This window comes from Petaurus breviceps, unplaced genomic scaffold (assembly GCF_028583685.1).
Source record: "Petaurus breviceps papuanus isolate PSGF00001 unplaced genomic scaffold, PetGlider_PUasm1.0 77, whole genome shotgun sequence".
Taxonomy (NCBI): domain Eukaryota; kingdom Metazoa; phylum Chordata; class Mammalia; order Diprotodontia; family Petauridae; genus Petaurus; species Petaurus breviceps.
The window spans coordinates 1,522,236-1,537,302 of record NW_027186492.1 but is presented as its reverse complement, the minus strand read 5'-3'; the positions used below and the strand labels follow the sequence as shown (position 1 = coordinate 1,537,302).

Below are 15,067 nucleotides of genomic sequence, written 5' to 3'. Positions count from 1 at the left end.
AAACAAAAGTTGATTAATGTCCTGTCAGCCAAAATCAATTCAATGTACTGTCATCATTATGAGTGTTTGAAATGTGTGTGTGTGTCTGAGATTTGTATTCAACATTTATTATATCATGCACTAAGGAATAGAAATTAAATCACTGTACTGGGAGGAGCCAAATTTTGCTACATCCCCCTACGCCCTTATTTGCCATTTTGGGAGAATAAATAGCTGCCAAACTGATTTTCCTAAAGCACAGGTATGTTCATGTATGTACCTTGTTAAAGAAGCTTTTGTGGCTTCTTAATTTCTCTAGAATAAAATACAAACTTCTCTGTTTAGCATTTCAAGTTCTTCCCAATATACCTCTAATTTATCTTTGCAGGCTGATTACACAGGACTTTCCTTGTCACACTACACTCCCTTCAAAATGGCTTCCTTGGTGTTCACCATTAGGACATTCTATTGTTTACCTCTTTGCCTTTACACTGGCTGTCCTCCATTCCTTTAATGTTTGGAACCCTTCCACCCTTTAAGACTCAACTCCAGTGCCAATCCTTCAATAGGCTTTTCCTAATTCCCCCAATTGTTAGTATTCTCCACACAGCTGTATTTATTTATCTGTTAATGTTAGTATCTTACCACCTCTACCCAGAGAATGTAAACTCATTAAGTGCAGGAATTGCCTCATTTTTGTCTTTGTACTCCTAATGCCCCCAATGCTATCTCAAAGAATGCATTTAACAAAAAAAAAAGTGTTGATTGAATGATTGACAAAACCTTTTTGCAGTGGATGACATGACTACAGGGTTCTAGCATTTCTTGTATGCTTGTCCCTGACTGTCTTTGTTTCTGCTTCATCATGTGTTACTTGTGACTCTAGGAAAGTCTAGTAGGTCGATCTGTACTGTGAGCTACATTAAGTCTTGGACAGAGACAACATGTTCTAAAAGTCTGGTGGTAATGAACCCTTGTAATATCTGTGGTGATTATAGCTATGCCCTTAACATCATTTTCTGAGCTATTTCCCATGCACTTGGGCACATCTGTGCAAAAGGTTATGACCTTGATAGTGTCCCACTCTTCATCATTTTTGCTTGTTTGCTGTGCTCTATACTTTTTACATAGGAAGATTTTCCTTCTCTTTCACTCCTGTCTGCCTTGCATTGAACTGGGTTTCTTTTTCTGTTATCTAGACTCACTATCACATTGTGTGCAAGCTTTGTAGCCCTTTTGCTGGCATCAGGTATTACTCAGCATTTTTTTCAGGTTGGCTTCCTCATCTGTTAGTCTGACTCATCTTTCCTGGTGTTTATCGTTCATTTTGTGTGCTTCTAGTCTGAACTGGCAGTCCTTTGAAGACCTTTGTGACAATAGGATTGCTTAAACATTACTCTGGAAACTTTTACAATTGACTATTACACAGACAGTTTCTCTTTCCCTTGCTCTTGATCACGCAGGACAGGGACTGAGTGAGATGGAATTCTAGGGGCAAAAAGAGGAACTTGTTTTCGACAACTTCCAGTTAATTAGGGGAGGGGGACTAGTTACCAGGACACAATTATTCCTGGCATGCTTATTGCTGCCAGTTTTCCATAAAGAATATGGAATGGACAATATCTGAATGGATGCTCAGAGTAGACATTGATTTTTCAGATGATTCCACTTCTTGGTTGTAAACTCAACTGTGGAATAATCATGTGTCCACAAGTGCTTAAAAAGGAATGTGGGGGGGGGGGGAGGGGAGTGGAGAGAAACAAGGTAACAAAACATAGTACAATTCCACTTATGCAGGATGTTTAGCAATTTTTGGTATGTTGTCTCCCTTGCTACTCCATGACCACTCTATATACATCTATTGAAGACTGCCTATAGACCTGTCTGTTAGCTTGTTTCCATAACTGGTATTCCCTATTCAAAATCAACAGCTATTCTATTGACCTTCCTTCCTCTTGTCCTGTATAAGACATATACCTTATATGGTATATGTATACCTTCTTCCCCCATTTTGACTAGGAGATAATCTGAGATGTAGTCCCCAAACACAGCTGGTGGCCTAGTGGATAGAGCACTGGACCTAGAATCAGGAAGATTTGCGTTCAAATCCAGGCTCAGATCCTTCCTAGCTGTGTGACCCTGGGCAAGTCACTCAACCTCTCATTGCCTGACAAAATGGATCCACTAGAGAAAGAAATGGGAAAGCACTCCAGTTTCTTTGCCAAGAGAACCCAAAATGGGGGCAGCTAGGTGGCTCAGTGAATAGAGCACCAGCCCTGGAGTCAAGAGGACTTAGGTTCAAATCCGGCCTCTGACACTTAACACTTACTAGCTGTGACGTTGGGCAAGTCACTTAATCCCAATTGCCCTGACTTCCCCTCTCCAAAAAAGACACACACAAAAAAAACAACAAAAACCCAAATGGGGTCAGGGATGGTCAGACAAACCTGAAATAACCGAACAATAACAATAACCCAAATGCAGGAGTTATTTGTTTTTCCTCATTGTTACTCTTCTCATCTACAAGAGATAATCACCTCCCTCTGTAAGATTAATTATCAGTCATGACTGGGAATTTTGGATCCTGGGGGAAATTCAACTAAGCATTGGTTAGGTGGGCAGAATATAGAGGATAGGTATATTAAATGGCCCTAGGAGGTGGCAGAAGTGGGAAGACTGTATGTGGGAGCCCAGCGGGGTGGGATAAGGGTGGGACTTTTTTGTCAGAAGGCAGAGCCCAGGAGGGGAGCAGGTATCACATGGTACTGTGTGATGTCAGAAGATTGGTAGCTCAGAGAACCATCAAAGGATTGAAACCCTTCTGTCATATGTTGGTATCCTGGGGTAAAACCCCAGCTGACTTGCCCTAGTTAGAGTTCTAGATGTTGTGATGGGCCACTAATAAAAACTACTGCAAGGCAGCCAGCTACTTCATAGAGCCTTCTCCACCCACCCGAGTCTATTTTGACTTCTAAATGTCATTGCTAAGATGTGTCAGTTCATTCCTTTTCAGCCCTTTTTGGCACTATAGAAACATGTTCATGAAATTGCATCATTAAGTAGTACATCAGAAAACCAAGGCACATGTGTGGACTGCTAGAGCAGATCCACACGTGGTAAAAGCCTATGGGGATGTTCTCCTTAGGGAAAAGGGCAGCATTCTTGGCGATGCAAGGAAAGGAATGTGCTCCATCAGTGAAATATCCTAGTTGAACTGGAATTGCATCATGGGGGGGACTGGGGGTCCCATTCAATATAACAGTAATCACAGAGGAACTTCAACTTCTAAACCAACAAGGATAAGACATGACTCTTTCCCTGAATGACCATCTTCCTTCCAGTAAGACGTGGTTCAGTGAATACCCTTATTATTAGAACTGTATTAATTCCATAAGCCTTGATTTGGAAGCATCCTCTATAGAGCACAAGCCGGTTGTGAAAGTGGAATTTCACAGACAGAACATCAGCCCCTTTGAAGTCATATTTTTGGATGAAATTGAGGCTCGTTGTCTGTTACGAGAATTCTTCTAAATTCATCAGGCTAGCTGGGAGGCGGTGAAACCCCGAGGGATCGCTGCCAGGGCCCTTGCTCCTCTCACACAGGCCAAACTCCCAGGGTGACCTTAGTATTTGGAATTGTTTCCCCCACTGCTTGTTGACAAATGGAAATATTTCCTGCCCTGCATGAACATTCCATTGGAATGCATCTGGGAGAATGAATAAGCATTTCACCACCACCCCTCATTTTATACATAAGGAAATAAAGAATATAGGATCATTTTAGGATCATAGGTTTGAAGGTTTGAGAGAGATGATTATTTCTGCCTCATATTAATTATCAGGTGTTGAATTAGGACCAGGATTTTTCCAGAAACATGCAGGTTGTTTGGTCTTTTGAAGGACATTGCTAGTAATCAAATTGAATTAACTTTCTCCTCAATCTTCTTCAGACCCCACCCAGGTGGGGAACCCATTGTGCTTTATATAGGTTTGGGTGGGGATAGATTTCTTTGATTAGATTGCCCAAGGTTGGACAATTTAGAAGTAAATGACATAACCAAAGTCATATCCCCAAACCCCTCATGAGAATAGGTCCACCTTTCATTGTAATATTCATTCTGTTTCATTGTTAACCAATCTTTGCTGTCTGCTGTAATATCCACTCTTCCCAGAGCATATGCACTTCAAGAAGTGGCCATGATCCCTCTTTGATAGTGGAGAGGACCGTGAACCCTTCTTGTTAACCACTTGCTAGCTGTGGTTGACTATAATTTACCAAAAAACTCTGTCTCTTAGAATTTTTTACTTGCCAAAGCTTTGAGACATCTTTGACGTCACTGACTCCAACCCTTGAGGAAACTAATGCCTAAAGAGGGCCACAGAGTAAGTATCTGAGGCAGGATTTGAATCCAGGTCTTCCAACTTCTAAGTTCAGTGATCAATCCATGACACTAGACCTAGAGAGCCTAAGTGACTTTTCCCATAGTCACACAGGCAGTAAATAGCAGTGCTGGAATTTGAACTCAGATCTCCTTTCCCTCTTCAAATGATATTGACTTCCCTGTGTAGATGCTGTATTCTTCTAGTGGATCACACATTCCTTGAAGATTGCTTAAAGGACATCTTCTTCTGCCTACCAAGAGAGAACATGGTAGGTGCTTAATAAATACTTGTTAAATTGATTTGATTTCCTACTATATAATGCTTCCTGATGACCTGTTGCTACAACTACCATATAGTTCCAGAACATTTGTGATTTGACAAAAACAACTGTACTTTTAATGGACTCTGAAAAAGAAATTTCATTCCTCAGAGTATAGTTCTCAATTGGTGGTTTGGAAAAATATAGTATGCATGGGGTGTTTAGGCAGGACTAGCATCTCTGGTGTGAGGGCTTGTCAGGCCTTTTTCAGGGCTGCTTATCCACCTTTGGTGTCTACCTGTAGTAACTCTCACCTGTGGCTCTAACAAGATGTAGCATGTGAAGTGGTCATACCTCAGTAAAACCATCTCAGCAGAGAGGCTAAACCAGGTTGAAGGTAACTGACAGGCCTCAGACCCATCAGTGAGTTAGGATGATGTCTAACCAAGCATGTAGAGACTTCCCCTGGTAGAATGGGTATATGAGAACAGTTTGTTCCAAAGGAGGTTGAAGCAGGCACTGTGAAGTGCTTAGAGCTTGGTCAGACATCAGAGATGCCAAGGTCATCCAATGCATTCTGGGCCATCACCAATGGTCCTGATTTTTGTCATCCCACTGGAGTTTGATGACTCTGGGATTGAGAGCGAGGCTGACGTCTTTGTGTAACTCTGCCTCACTTAAATCCAATTCATATGTGAGTCAAGATATCACCCTGTGATATCATTGATTCTCAATGAAGGCTGAACAATTCCTGGTGCACAATCTTCTTATTAAAAGCATATCAATTCCATAAGTCTCAATTTAGAATACCAAACTGGGCAACTCCCTTCTCAGTTACTCATACATATAGTTTCCCTGGAAACTTCTTTGCCTTGTGATCTGACCAACATTATGGGAAGTTGTTGTGCCTGCTTTGTCCTATGGTCTGACCTCACACAGGGATACACATTCCTAAATCAAGAAAATTTTAAATCTCTGCAGGAGACTTGATTTTCTGTGGACTACGTAGAGGTCACTGAGCCAACCTAAAGCACCACAAGTTATTTATTTAATGTGAATATAACTTAGTGTCCAACTAGATTGTCAATTCCTTGAGGGTTGCTTTGACTGAGGCTTCTTTTCATCTTCTACGGTACTTAGCATCATGAATTGCTATTAAAAGAATCACCCTAAAACCTCATTTTACATAAGTAATGACCTTTTCTTTTGGACCTTACATGACACCTTTTTATTTGCATATCTCTGATGTGTTTTGTCATATAATATTACATGTTATGCGTGATCAACTTTGTGCATATGCCATTTGTAAGCTCCATGTCAGCAGGGATTGCCTATAATTGAAACTTTGTGTCTCCTCTAGCCTCTAGCGTAGTGTTCTGCACATAGTAGGTACTGAATGAATGGATTTATTTGTTGAATAAATGGATGGATATCTATCGGTCAATCATCTTTCTTGTTACTCAACATAAAAGTCTATTTCATAGGATCATAGAATCATAGATTCAGAGCTGGAACAGACCTTAGGTCAGCTAGTCCAACCCCCTCATTTTATAGAGGAAGAAACAGAGGCACAAAGAGGTCAGATTATTTAGCCAAGGTCACATAGGGAAGAATTAGTACAGCTGAAATTCCAATTCAGATATTTTGATTTCAAAACCAGCACATTTCTCCATGGCATCTTACTGTCTTCCATGTTTAAATGTATGTTTTATCATATGGTTTTCTATTGCAGTGATTATAACTGTGTATGGGTAGTCTTCTCTAACCCAGGGCCACCCACCCCCAAGCTACAATGAAGCTTAAGAGGAGGACAAAAATAGGACCTTTTTCTCACCCATCATCTCTGCTCTGGAGTTTATTGTGGCATGGAAGAATATATTTTGGGAGTAAAAAATATGGAGGGGATTACTGAAGTATATGGGGGTATCTATCATGCACCACATTTACATAGTACATTTCTCCTAGAATTTTAGAAGTAATTCTCAGTGATGAGGATGGTGATGAAGATAAAACCCAATATTTATATAGTTCTTTAAAGTTTGCAAGCCATTGTTCATAATATGACTTCATTTGATCCTTACAAATCTCTGCGAAGTAAATGTTATTATTATTCCTGTTTTACAGATGAAGAAACTGAGGCTGGGAGTGGTTAATGATTTGACTATGGTCACACAGCTAATAATTATTATACGTTTTCCTAATTCCAAGTACAGCATTCTATCAGCTATTCCAGCTAACCAGCACTGGTAATCTTCCCAATGAATCCTTGTGAAGTTAGCTGGTATTTGATACATTTTTCCAGTAAGCAGATCTAAATGGGCTTGGACTTTTCCATGGGACAAATGGTTATTTGTCCCAGATCTGTAGGGCAATAAGGAATTATCCTATCTGATTTTCTGACTTTAGGTATGATAACCTAGTCAACTAGATACTTTGGTTATCTACTCTCATTTTAGGTAAGAAGCAGCATGGTGGAGAATGTATTGGATCTAGAGTCAGCAAAACCTGGGTTTGAATCCTGCCTCTAGTGCTTACCAGTGATTACCTATGTGACCATTGGCATTTCAGTTGACCTTTCTACAGCTCATTTGTTCTCAAACACTCAAATGGATCAGTGATCTCCCTGATGTGAGCGTTTCCTCCAATGACGGAGATCACCATGATATCCTGTATAACTCTTGTCCATAGTTTCCCCTAAGTTTGCCACAGATAGTTCACTTTGATTACTTTGATTTCTTTTTTTTTTTTTGAAAATTTATTTTAGTTTCAATTCATGGAACAAAACTTCTATAACATTATACAATTAAAAAAAAGATGATTGCACATGAAACTTCAAATCTGGGAAGATGGCAGAGTAGGTTAGAAATTGCCAGGCTCTCCAAGTTCCCTCAACAAAGAGAAAATCACCACTAAATGAATATAGAGCAGCAAAAATAAAGGGGTAAAGCAATTGTCCTCCTAAGATAACTTGAGAGGACCTTAAAAAAGCCAGGGTCTCCAGGGATTGAGGTTTGGCCTGAGTGAAGTGATTATTTTTTTCTTAGCTGTAAATTAGTGAGACCAACAGTACTACCACACAGAGTTATTGTGAGATTCAATGAGATGTTTGTAAAATACTTTACAAACCTCAAAGTTTTCTATAAACGGTGTTAGTTGTTAATTTTGTTAGTGTTGTTATCTGTTCCTTCCCTACACCCAGTAGGATGGACCCTTCCTGAGGGGAGAAATTGCTTCTTTAAATGTTTAGCACAATGTCTAGGATACTGACTTCCCTTCCCTGGTCACCATTTCCCATATGTTTTGTCTCCCCGTTAGAATATAAGCTCCTTTTATTTGTTTCTCTAGTACTTAGCATGGTGCTTAGAACATAGGGAAAGGGAAAGAAATATTTATATAGCATCTACTCTGTCCCAGGTGTTGTGCTAAGTACTCTTTACAAATAGTATCTCATTTGATCCTCACAACAACCCTGTGAGGTACGAACTGTTATTATCCCCATTTTCCAGTTGAGCAAACTGAGGCAAACAGAGTTAAGTGACTTGCCTAAGGTCACACAGCTAGTGTCTGAGGTGGGAAATGAACTTAAGTCTTCTTTATCCCAGGCTTGGTGCTCTATCCACTGCACCAATTAGCTACCATAATAAGCCCTTAATTAATATGTTTTTAAAAATTCATTCACTCATCTAGGGATTAATTGAAATTGAATTATTATTGTTTTTCTTCTTATTAGAATGTCTCTAGGAAAGGACATGTCAAGCTGGATGACCACTTAGTATGTTAGGTTTCTTTTCATGTATGGGTTGGACTAAATGGTTACTGAGATCCCTCCCAACTTTCAAATTCTATGATTTCCCCAGACTCCTATGGGAGATTACTCTAACAGAGAGAATCCAGGGTTGAAATATGGGCCAGAAAAAAAAAGAAATATGGGCCAGGTTCTTGTCCTGACTCCATCACCTACCGTACAGCCAGCACATGCCACCTAACCTCCAATCTCCACCATGTTTAGTTCCTCCTGTATATGAGGCTAATCCCTTCCTCTCCTTCCTTCCAGAAATAGTGTGAAGAAGAACCAAAGTACATGTGAAGACTTGCTGATCACTTCTGGTAAAAGGAATTGCGTGTAGTGTGTGATGTGGTGGTGATGTGAGTACATTCCATTGTTTCACAAGTCAGCAAGTGGTTGAATCACCTTTGAGCTTCATTTCCCCAGACTAAATAATCTAGCATAAATAATCTAGGTAAGACTTCTTAGATTGAGGTGTTGGAGTCCAACCAAGCCCAGGGCCACCTCATGCTTTCTCAGTATTTAGCTACATAAGGACATAGTCTTCTTCCCCATATGAAGTGTGTCCTACAGAGGAGACATATAACTCCCTATTTCAAGACCTTGAATATTCTATAGGGATAGGGAAAAGTAGTTGTCCATTTCACCTAAGGACAGAATTAGAAACTGGTGGGAAAAGGTGGGAACAAAAAGAAAAGGGGATTCTCAGGGTCAGTATAGAAATGGCACCATCTTCCCTTTCTGCTCTCAAAGATTTTCCCTTCTCCCATTACCTGTTCTCCTTTGAGAGGGTAGTTTCCTATAATCCAGGGGCCAGCCAGAGAGAATAACTAGGAGGGGGAAACCAGGATTCAGTTCCAGGGCATCTAATTTAGCCTACTCTGAAAACCTTTTCGATCACTACAACTTAACAATTAGGATGCTACCTGATGAGAGGATCATTTTTCCTTTATTTGTGATGCTATATGGCTTAGGCCAGTGTGTGTTAAAGGCAGGACTGGAATGCAGATAACTTAAGTCTGAGGTCAACTCTCTCTTCACTGCTTCATGATGTAGACAAAAAAATTAGGGATAGAGAAAACCTCAGAGATGCTCTAGTGCAGCCCTTTCATTTTGCAGAGACAAAGCCTCTCTCACAAGATGAATCAAATGGAGACTTGGGAATGATTTGAAAATATGCTTAGGTGTATATGGAATTGGTTGGAAGGTCAGTGAGAAGATGTTGATTTTTAAAATATATTTTCATTTATTTCATTAAATATTTTTCAAATACATGGAAAAATTTTTCATGATCATTTAAAAAAAATCTGAGCTTCAAATTCTCTTTCCTCTCCCTCCTTCTTGAGAAAGTAAGTAATTTGGTATTGATTACAAATGTGAAATCATGCAAAAGCATATTTCCATATTAGATATGTTACAACACACACACACACACACACACACACGCAAAAATCCAAAGAAAAATAAAGTAAGAAAAAATATCCTTCAATGCGCGCTCAAGGTTCATCAGTTCTCTCTCTGGAGGTGGATAGCATTTTTCATCATGAATTTCTTTGCCACTATCTTGGATCATTGTCTTGGGTCAGAATAGCTAAATTGTTCACAACTGGTTACCCCCACAATATTGCTGTTACTATGTACAATGTTCCCTTGTTCTGCTCACTTCACTTTACATGAGTTCATGTAAGTTTTCCCAGGTTTTTCTGAAACTGTCATGCTCAACATTTCTTATCTTTCCCTCCTGGAGACCATCTGCTTCATATCCATGATATACTAGTTGTAGTTATACATAACATAACAAGAACCCAATGAAAAAGTATTTTCTGCTGATCACATAACAAGTCAAGTGACGAGTTGGGTCCCAAGCACTCAAGTCATTTGACTCCCAATCGAGTATCCTATACACTAGAACATGCTGTTTCCCATGCTCAATTACCTCCCTCTCCCTTCTAAATAAGTTTGGTGTACTTGAAAGCATATGTCTTTAAGCTTGATACGATATCCCCCTCATTGGAATGTCTCCCATAAAGAAATACCCCTCCTTGATAATTCATTTACAAGGAACTTAAGGGTCTTAGCCAAGGTTGTACAAAGCTCTTATATGTTGGAGCCAGAAATACAATCTAAAACATATTCTTTTTGTGGCCACTTTGTCTCCTAGCTCAGGTCAGTGTGTTACAAGATTGCTTATTCATTCTGTTTGTCTTTGCACTTGGTATTTTCAGTATTCGCCAAGATCACAAAGTTTTGTAACTCCTCAGTTCTCTAACATCTCTATCAAGATTAGGGAATTTCTTCATTCCCCCCTCTCCCCCTCTCTTCCCCAAACTCTCTCTCTCCCCCAAACTCTCTCTCTCCCTGTCTCTCTGTGCCTGTTGCTCTCTGTGTCTCTGTCTTTCTCCCTGTCTCTCTGTCTCTGTTTCTATCTCTGTCTCTGTTTCTGTCTCTGTCTCTCTCCCTTTGTCTCGGCAAGTGGTTGTCAAAAGAGAATGTTTGATATTCTACTTATAAAATTTCCAAGAGAGTAAAAAATTCTACAAAAGTTCTTGGTAGTTGACAATATTTAATAACCCTTAGAGTCATTATGTGGAAAGCTCCCCATCACCATACCTATTTAAGCAAAAGTTTGATGACCACTTGTTAGGGGTGCTAAAGAAGGGATCCTTGCAGTTAGACTAGATAGACTCAGAGGTCCCTCATGACTGAGATTTCAGTGATTTCTCTTGAAGACTAAATCATTTCTGAGAAGGATGCTTTCAGAAAAAGCTGGAAAGATTCCCACATGAACTGCTACAAAGTGAAGTGAGCAGAACCAGGAGAACATTGTATGCAGTAACAGCAATATTGTATGATTATCAACTGTGAATGATTTAGCTGTTCTCAGCAATATAGTGATCTAAGACAATTCTGAAGGACTTCTGTTAAAAAATGTTATCCCCCTCCAGAGAAAAAAAACTAATGAAGTCTGAATGTGGATCAAAGCATACATTTTTTGCTTTCCTTTTTTATCTTCCTTTTTTGTCCGTGTTTTCTTTCATAACATGAGTAATCTAGAAGTATGTTTTATACTACTGCACATATATAATCTATATCAAATTGCTTGCCTTCTCAAGGAGAGGGGTGGGGAGGAAAGGAGAGAATTTGGACCTCAAAATTAAAAAAATGAATGTTAAAATTTTTTACATGTATTTAGAAAAAAAATTATGTCACAAGTCAAAAAAAGGACTAAGTCATTTCTAGGACATGGAAATAATCATATCAGTCAGTCAATCAAATAGTGTTTACTAAGCACCTATTTTGTGTCAGGCACTGTGCTAAGGGCTAGCTTAGACCTGAAAGGAACCCAAGAAACAATCTAGCCCAGAGGTTCTTAACCTTCAATCTGTGAACTTTTTTTACATTGAAAATTCTTTCAAAATAAGTGGTTTTTTTTGGTAAGTCTAAATACTTTATTTTGCACATTTGAATGCATTATTCTAAGAAGAGGTCCTTGGTTCACTACATGGTTAGAGGTGTCCACAACACCAAAAGGTTGAAACCTTTGGTCTAGACATATCCCCTTGTTTTATAACTGAGACCCAGAGAACTGAAATGACTATGAAGAACACTTAGCCACTTGATATTAGAACCCAAACTGGACCCCAGGTCTACTGAGTTCTAGTCCAGTGGAACTGTGAGGAAACTAAGGCATCTTTCTATTCTTTTCATGACATGATGTTGTTTACCTAACAAGCTTAGATATAGTAGTCCACCATTTGCAAATGGCATGCCCTCCCTACCCTCATGCCAATGATTATCTATGGAAGCAATCCAGATGAAGTCACAATCAGGCAACTGGTTCTGCTGCCTCCTCAACAGCCATAGCTATGGAAAACCTGGGAAAGAAAGATCTTTCCACCTAAGTTTTTGACACTTTCAAATGCTTCAGCAAATACGGTTTTATCAATGAAAATGACACTGAAGAAGATACATCACAATCTGTCTTGATTATCCACTCTTAGAGCCATTGGACCTTTCTACCTGATTTGCAGCAGAAATCTCCTTTATAAACTCCTTGACACCAGAGAGTATCTTGATTTTCTATCTCTAGTGTTTTACTTGATGCTTGGCACTTAGTAAGCATTTAATAAATGCTTTTCCTTTGTATATGTTATCTCCTTCATTAGAATGTGAGCTCTTGGAAAACAGGGACTGTCTTGCTGTTCTATTTATATCCCCAGATATAGGTTCTGTAGAGTGCTTAGAGCTTGGTCAGGCATCAAAGAAATCATGATCATCCCACTGCATCCTGGGCCATTGAAAGTCATCCTGACTTTTGTCCTGCCACTGGAATTCAATGACTCAGGAAGAGAGAGTGAAGTTGACAACTTTGTGCAACTCTGCCTCACTTAAATCCAATTCATGCACAGTCAAGATACCACCTGTGAAGTCATTGTCCCTCTTTGAAAATGAAGGAAAACAACACATTCCCAAAATTTGGCACAGTGCTTTGCACATAGTAAGCACTTAATACTTCTTCCTTCCTTCCTTCCTTCCTTCCTTCCTTCCTTCCTTCCTTCCTTCCTTCCTTCCTTCCTTCCTTCCTTCCTTCCTTCCATTGAGCAATTTTGAATAGAAATAGGTTTGGGAACATATGACTTGAAAGTACATATTTTCCAGTCTTGGAATTATATGAAACAAATGCATTAACTCAGCTATGCAGTGGAACTAATCTGAGAGAATTGCTGAATCCAATTAGTAGTAGATAAGGTGTAATTCTAATATGATGTGACCATTTGACAAATGTCCCAATATTCATGCATCCAAATGCATTATCCTTCAGTGTGGTTGCTTTTAGAGGATATTAATTTGTTCCAATCATATTGTGAGCACACAAGTCATTTTGGGGTCTCCTCTTTGGGAATTTTCTTCAGAATTTAAGGAAAAAGTTTCTTGTCTCCTAGGCCAGTGATGTATAGGAAGAAAGAACTCTGTGTTTGGAGCCAGAGCACCTGGGTTTGAATTAAAACTCTCTCATTAATACCCATGTGGATTTGGGCACATCTCCTTCTCTGCATCTCAAGTTTCTCATCTGTAAAGTGAGGGAATTGGACTAAGTTGTATCCAAGGTTCTTTTCTTTCCTAAGTCTGTAACTTTATGAATAAAGAGGGAGACCTACAGGTCCTGTCAGATTCTCAAGTCAGAGAGTGGAGGAGAAAATGGGGGTGGGGTAGGATGGGCAAAGCTTGAATTCCAATACCATCAGAATTGGTTTAAAGAGGGAATAATACATATGCTCATGTACTTACACATGTGTGTGCACACGCACGCACACACATACACACACTCAGTTGGGTATAGAAATCTATCTTACCAAATAGGGGATAAGTGATAAGAGATATGGGCTGGAGGAATGATAAAAGAGAAGTGGGATTAAGGGAGGCAGTGGTCAGAAGTATAACAGACTTTTGAGGAGTGACAAGATAAAGAAAGAGAAGGATAAACAGAAGAAAATGGGGCATAGGGACATACACAGTAATCATAACTGTGAAAGTGAATGGGATGAACTCACCCATAGAAAAGAAGTGAAGCAGGATGAATTAGAAACTAGAATCCAAATTATGTTGTTTACAAGAGACACACTTGATACATTAAAATGAAGGGCTGGAGCAGAATCTATTGTGCTTTAGCTGAAATAAAAAGGGCAGGAATAGCAATCATGATCTTAGACAAAGCAAAAGCAAAAAATACAACTAATTAAAAGAAATAATCAGGGAAATGACATTTTGCTAAAGGATACCATAGACAATTAAAAAAACTTTGAAAGCAAGTTTTTCAGGTAAAGATCTCATTTCTTAAATATATAGGGAACTGAGTCAAATTTATAAAAATAAAGCATTCTTCAATTGGTAAATGAACAGAAGAAATCAAAACTATCTATAGTCACATGAAAAATGCTCTAAATCACTATTAATTAGAGAAATGAAAACTAAATTCTGAGCCACCACCTCTTACCTATTAGACATAGGAAATTCTGGAAGGGATGAGGGAAAATAGGTACATTAATGAATTTTTGATGGAGTTGTGAACTGGTTCAACAATTCTGGAAAACAGTTTGGAACTATGCACAAAGGTCTATAAAACTGTGCATAGCTTTTGACCAGAGTTATCACTACTAGGTCTGTACCCCAAAGTGATCAAAGAAAAAGGAAAAGGACCTAAAGTACAAAAATGTTTATCAGCTCTTTTTGTGGTAGCAAAGAATTGGAAATTGAGGGGTTGATCATCATTGGGGAATGACTGAATAAATTGTGGCATGTGATTGTGATAGAGTGCTATTGTGCTGTAAGAAATGATGAGGGTGGTGCTTTCAGACAAAAAACACACAACAACAACAACATAGGAAGACCTATATGAACTGATGAAAAGTGAAGTGAGAGTAACTGGGAGATCATTGTGCACAGTAACAACAATGTTTTAATGATGCTTGACTGAAAGATTTGCTTACTTGGATCCACACAATAATACAAGACAATTTTAAAGGACTCATGATGAAAAAAAAAATGCTATCCACTTCCAGAAAGAGAACTGATGAATTCTGAGTACAAACCAAAGTATGATTTTCTCACTTCATCTATCTATCTATCTATCTATCTATCTATCTATCTATCTATCTATC

General features: G+C 39.0%; 1 long non-coding RNA gene across 2 annotated transcripts in view; it reads left to right on the top strand.

The window, feature by feature from the left end:
- Positions 1-15,067, top strand: part of LOC138175291 (uncharacterized) — a 168,350-nt gene that overhangs the window by 124,287 nt on the left and 28,996 nt on the right. For both annotated transcript variants that reach the window (XR_011171964.1, XR_011171963.1), the window contains exon 3: positions 8,676-8,767. This is a non-coding gene — a long non-coding RNA (uncharacterized lncRNA). The remainder of the gene's footprint in view (positions 1-8,675; positions 8,768-15,067) is intronic.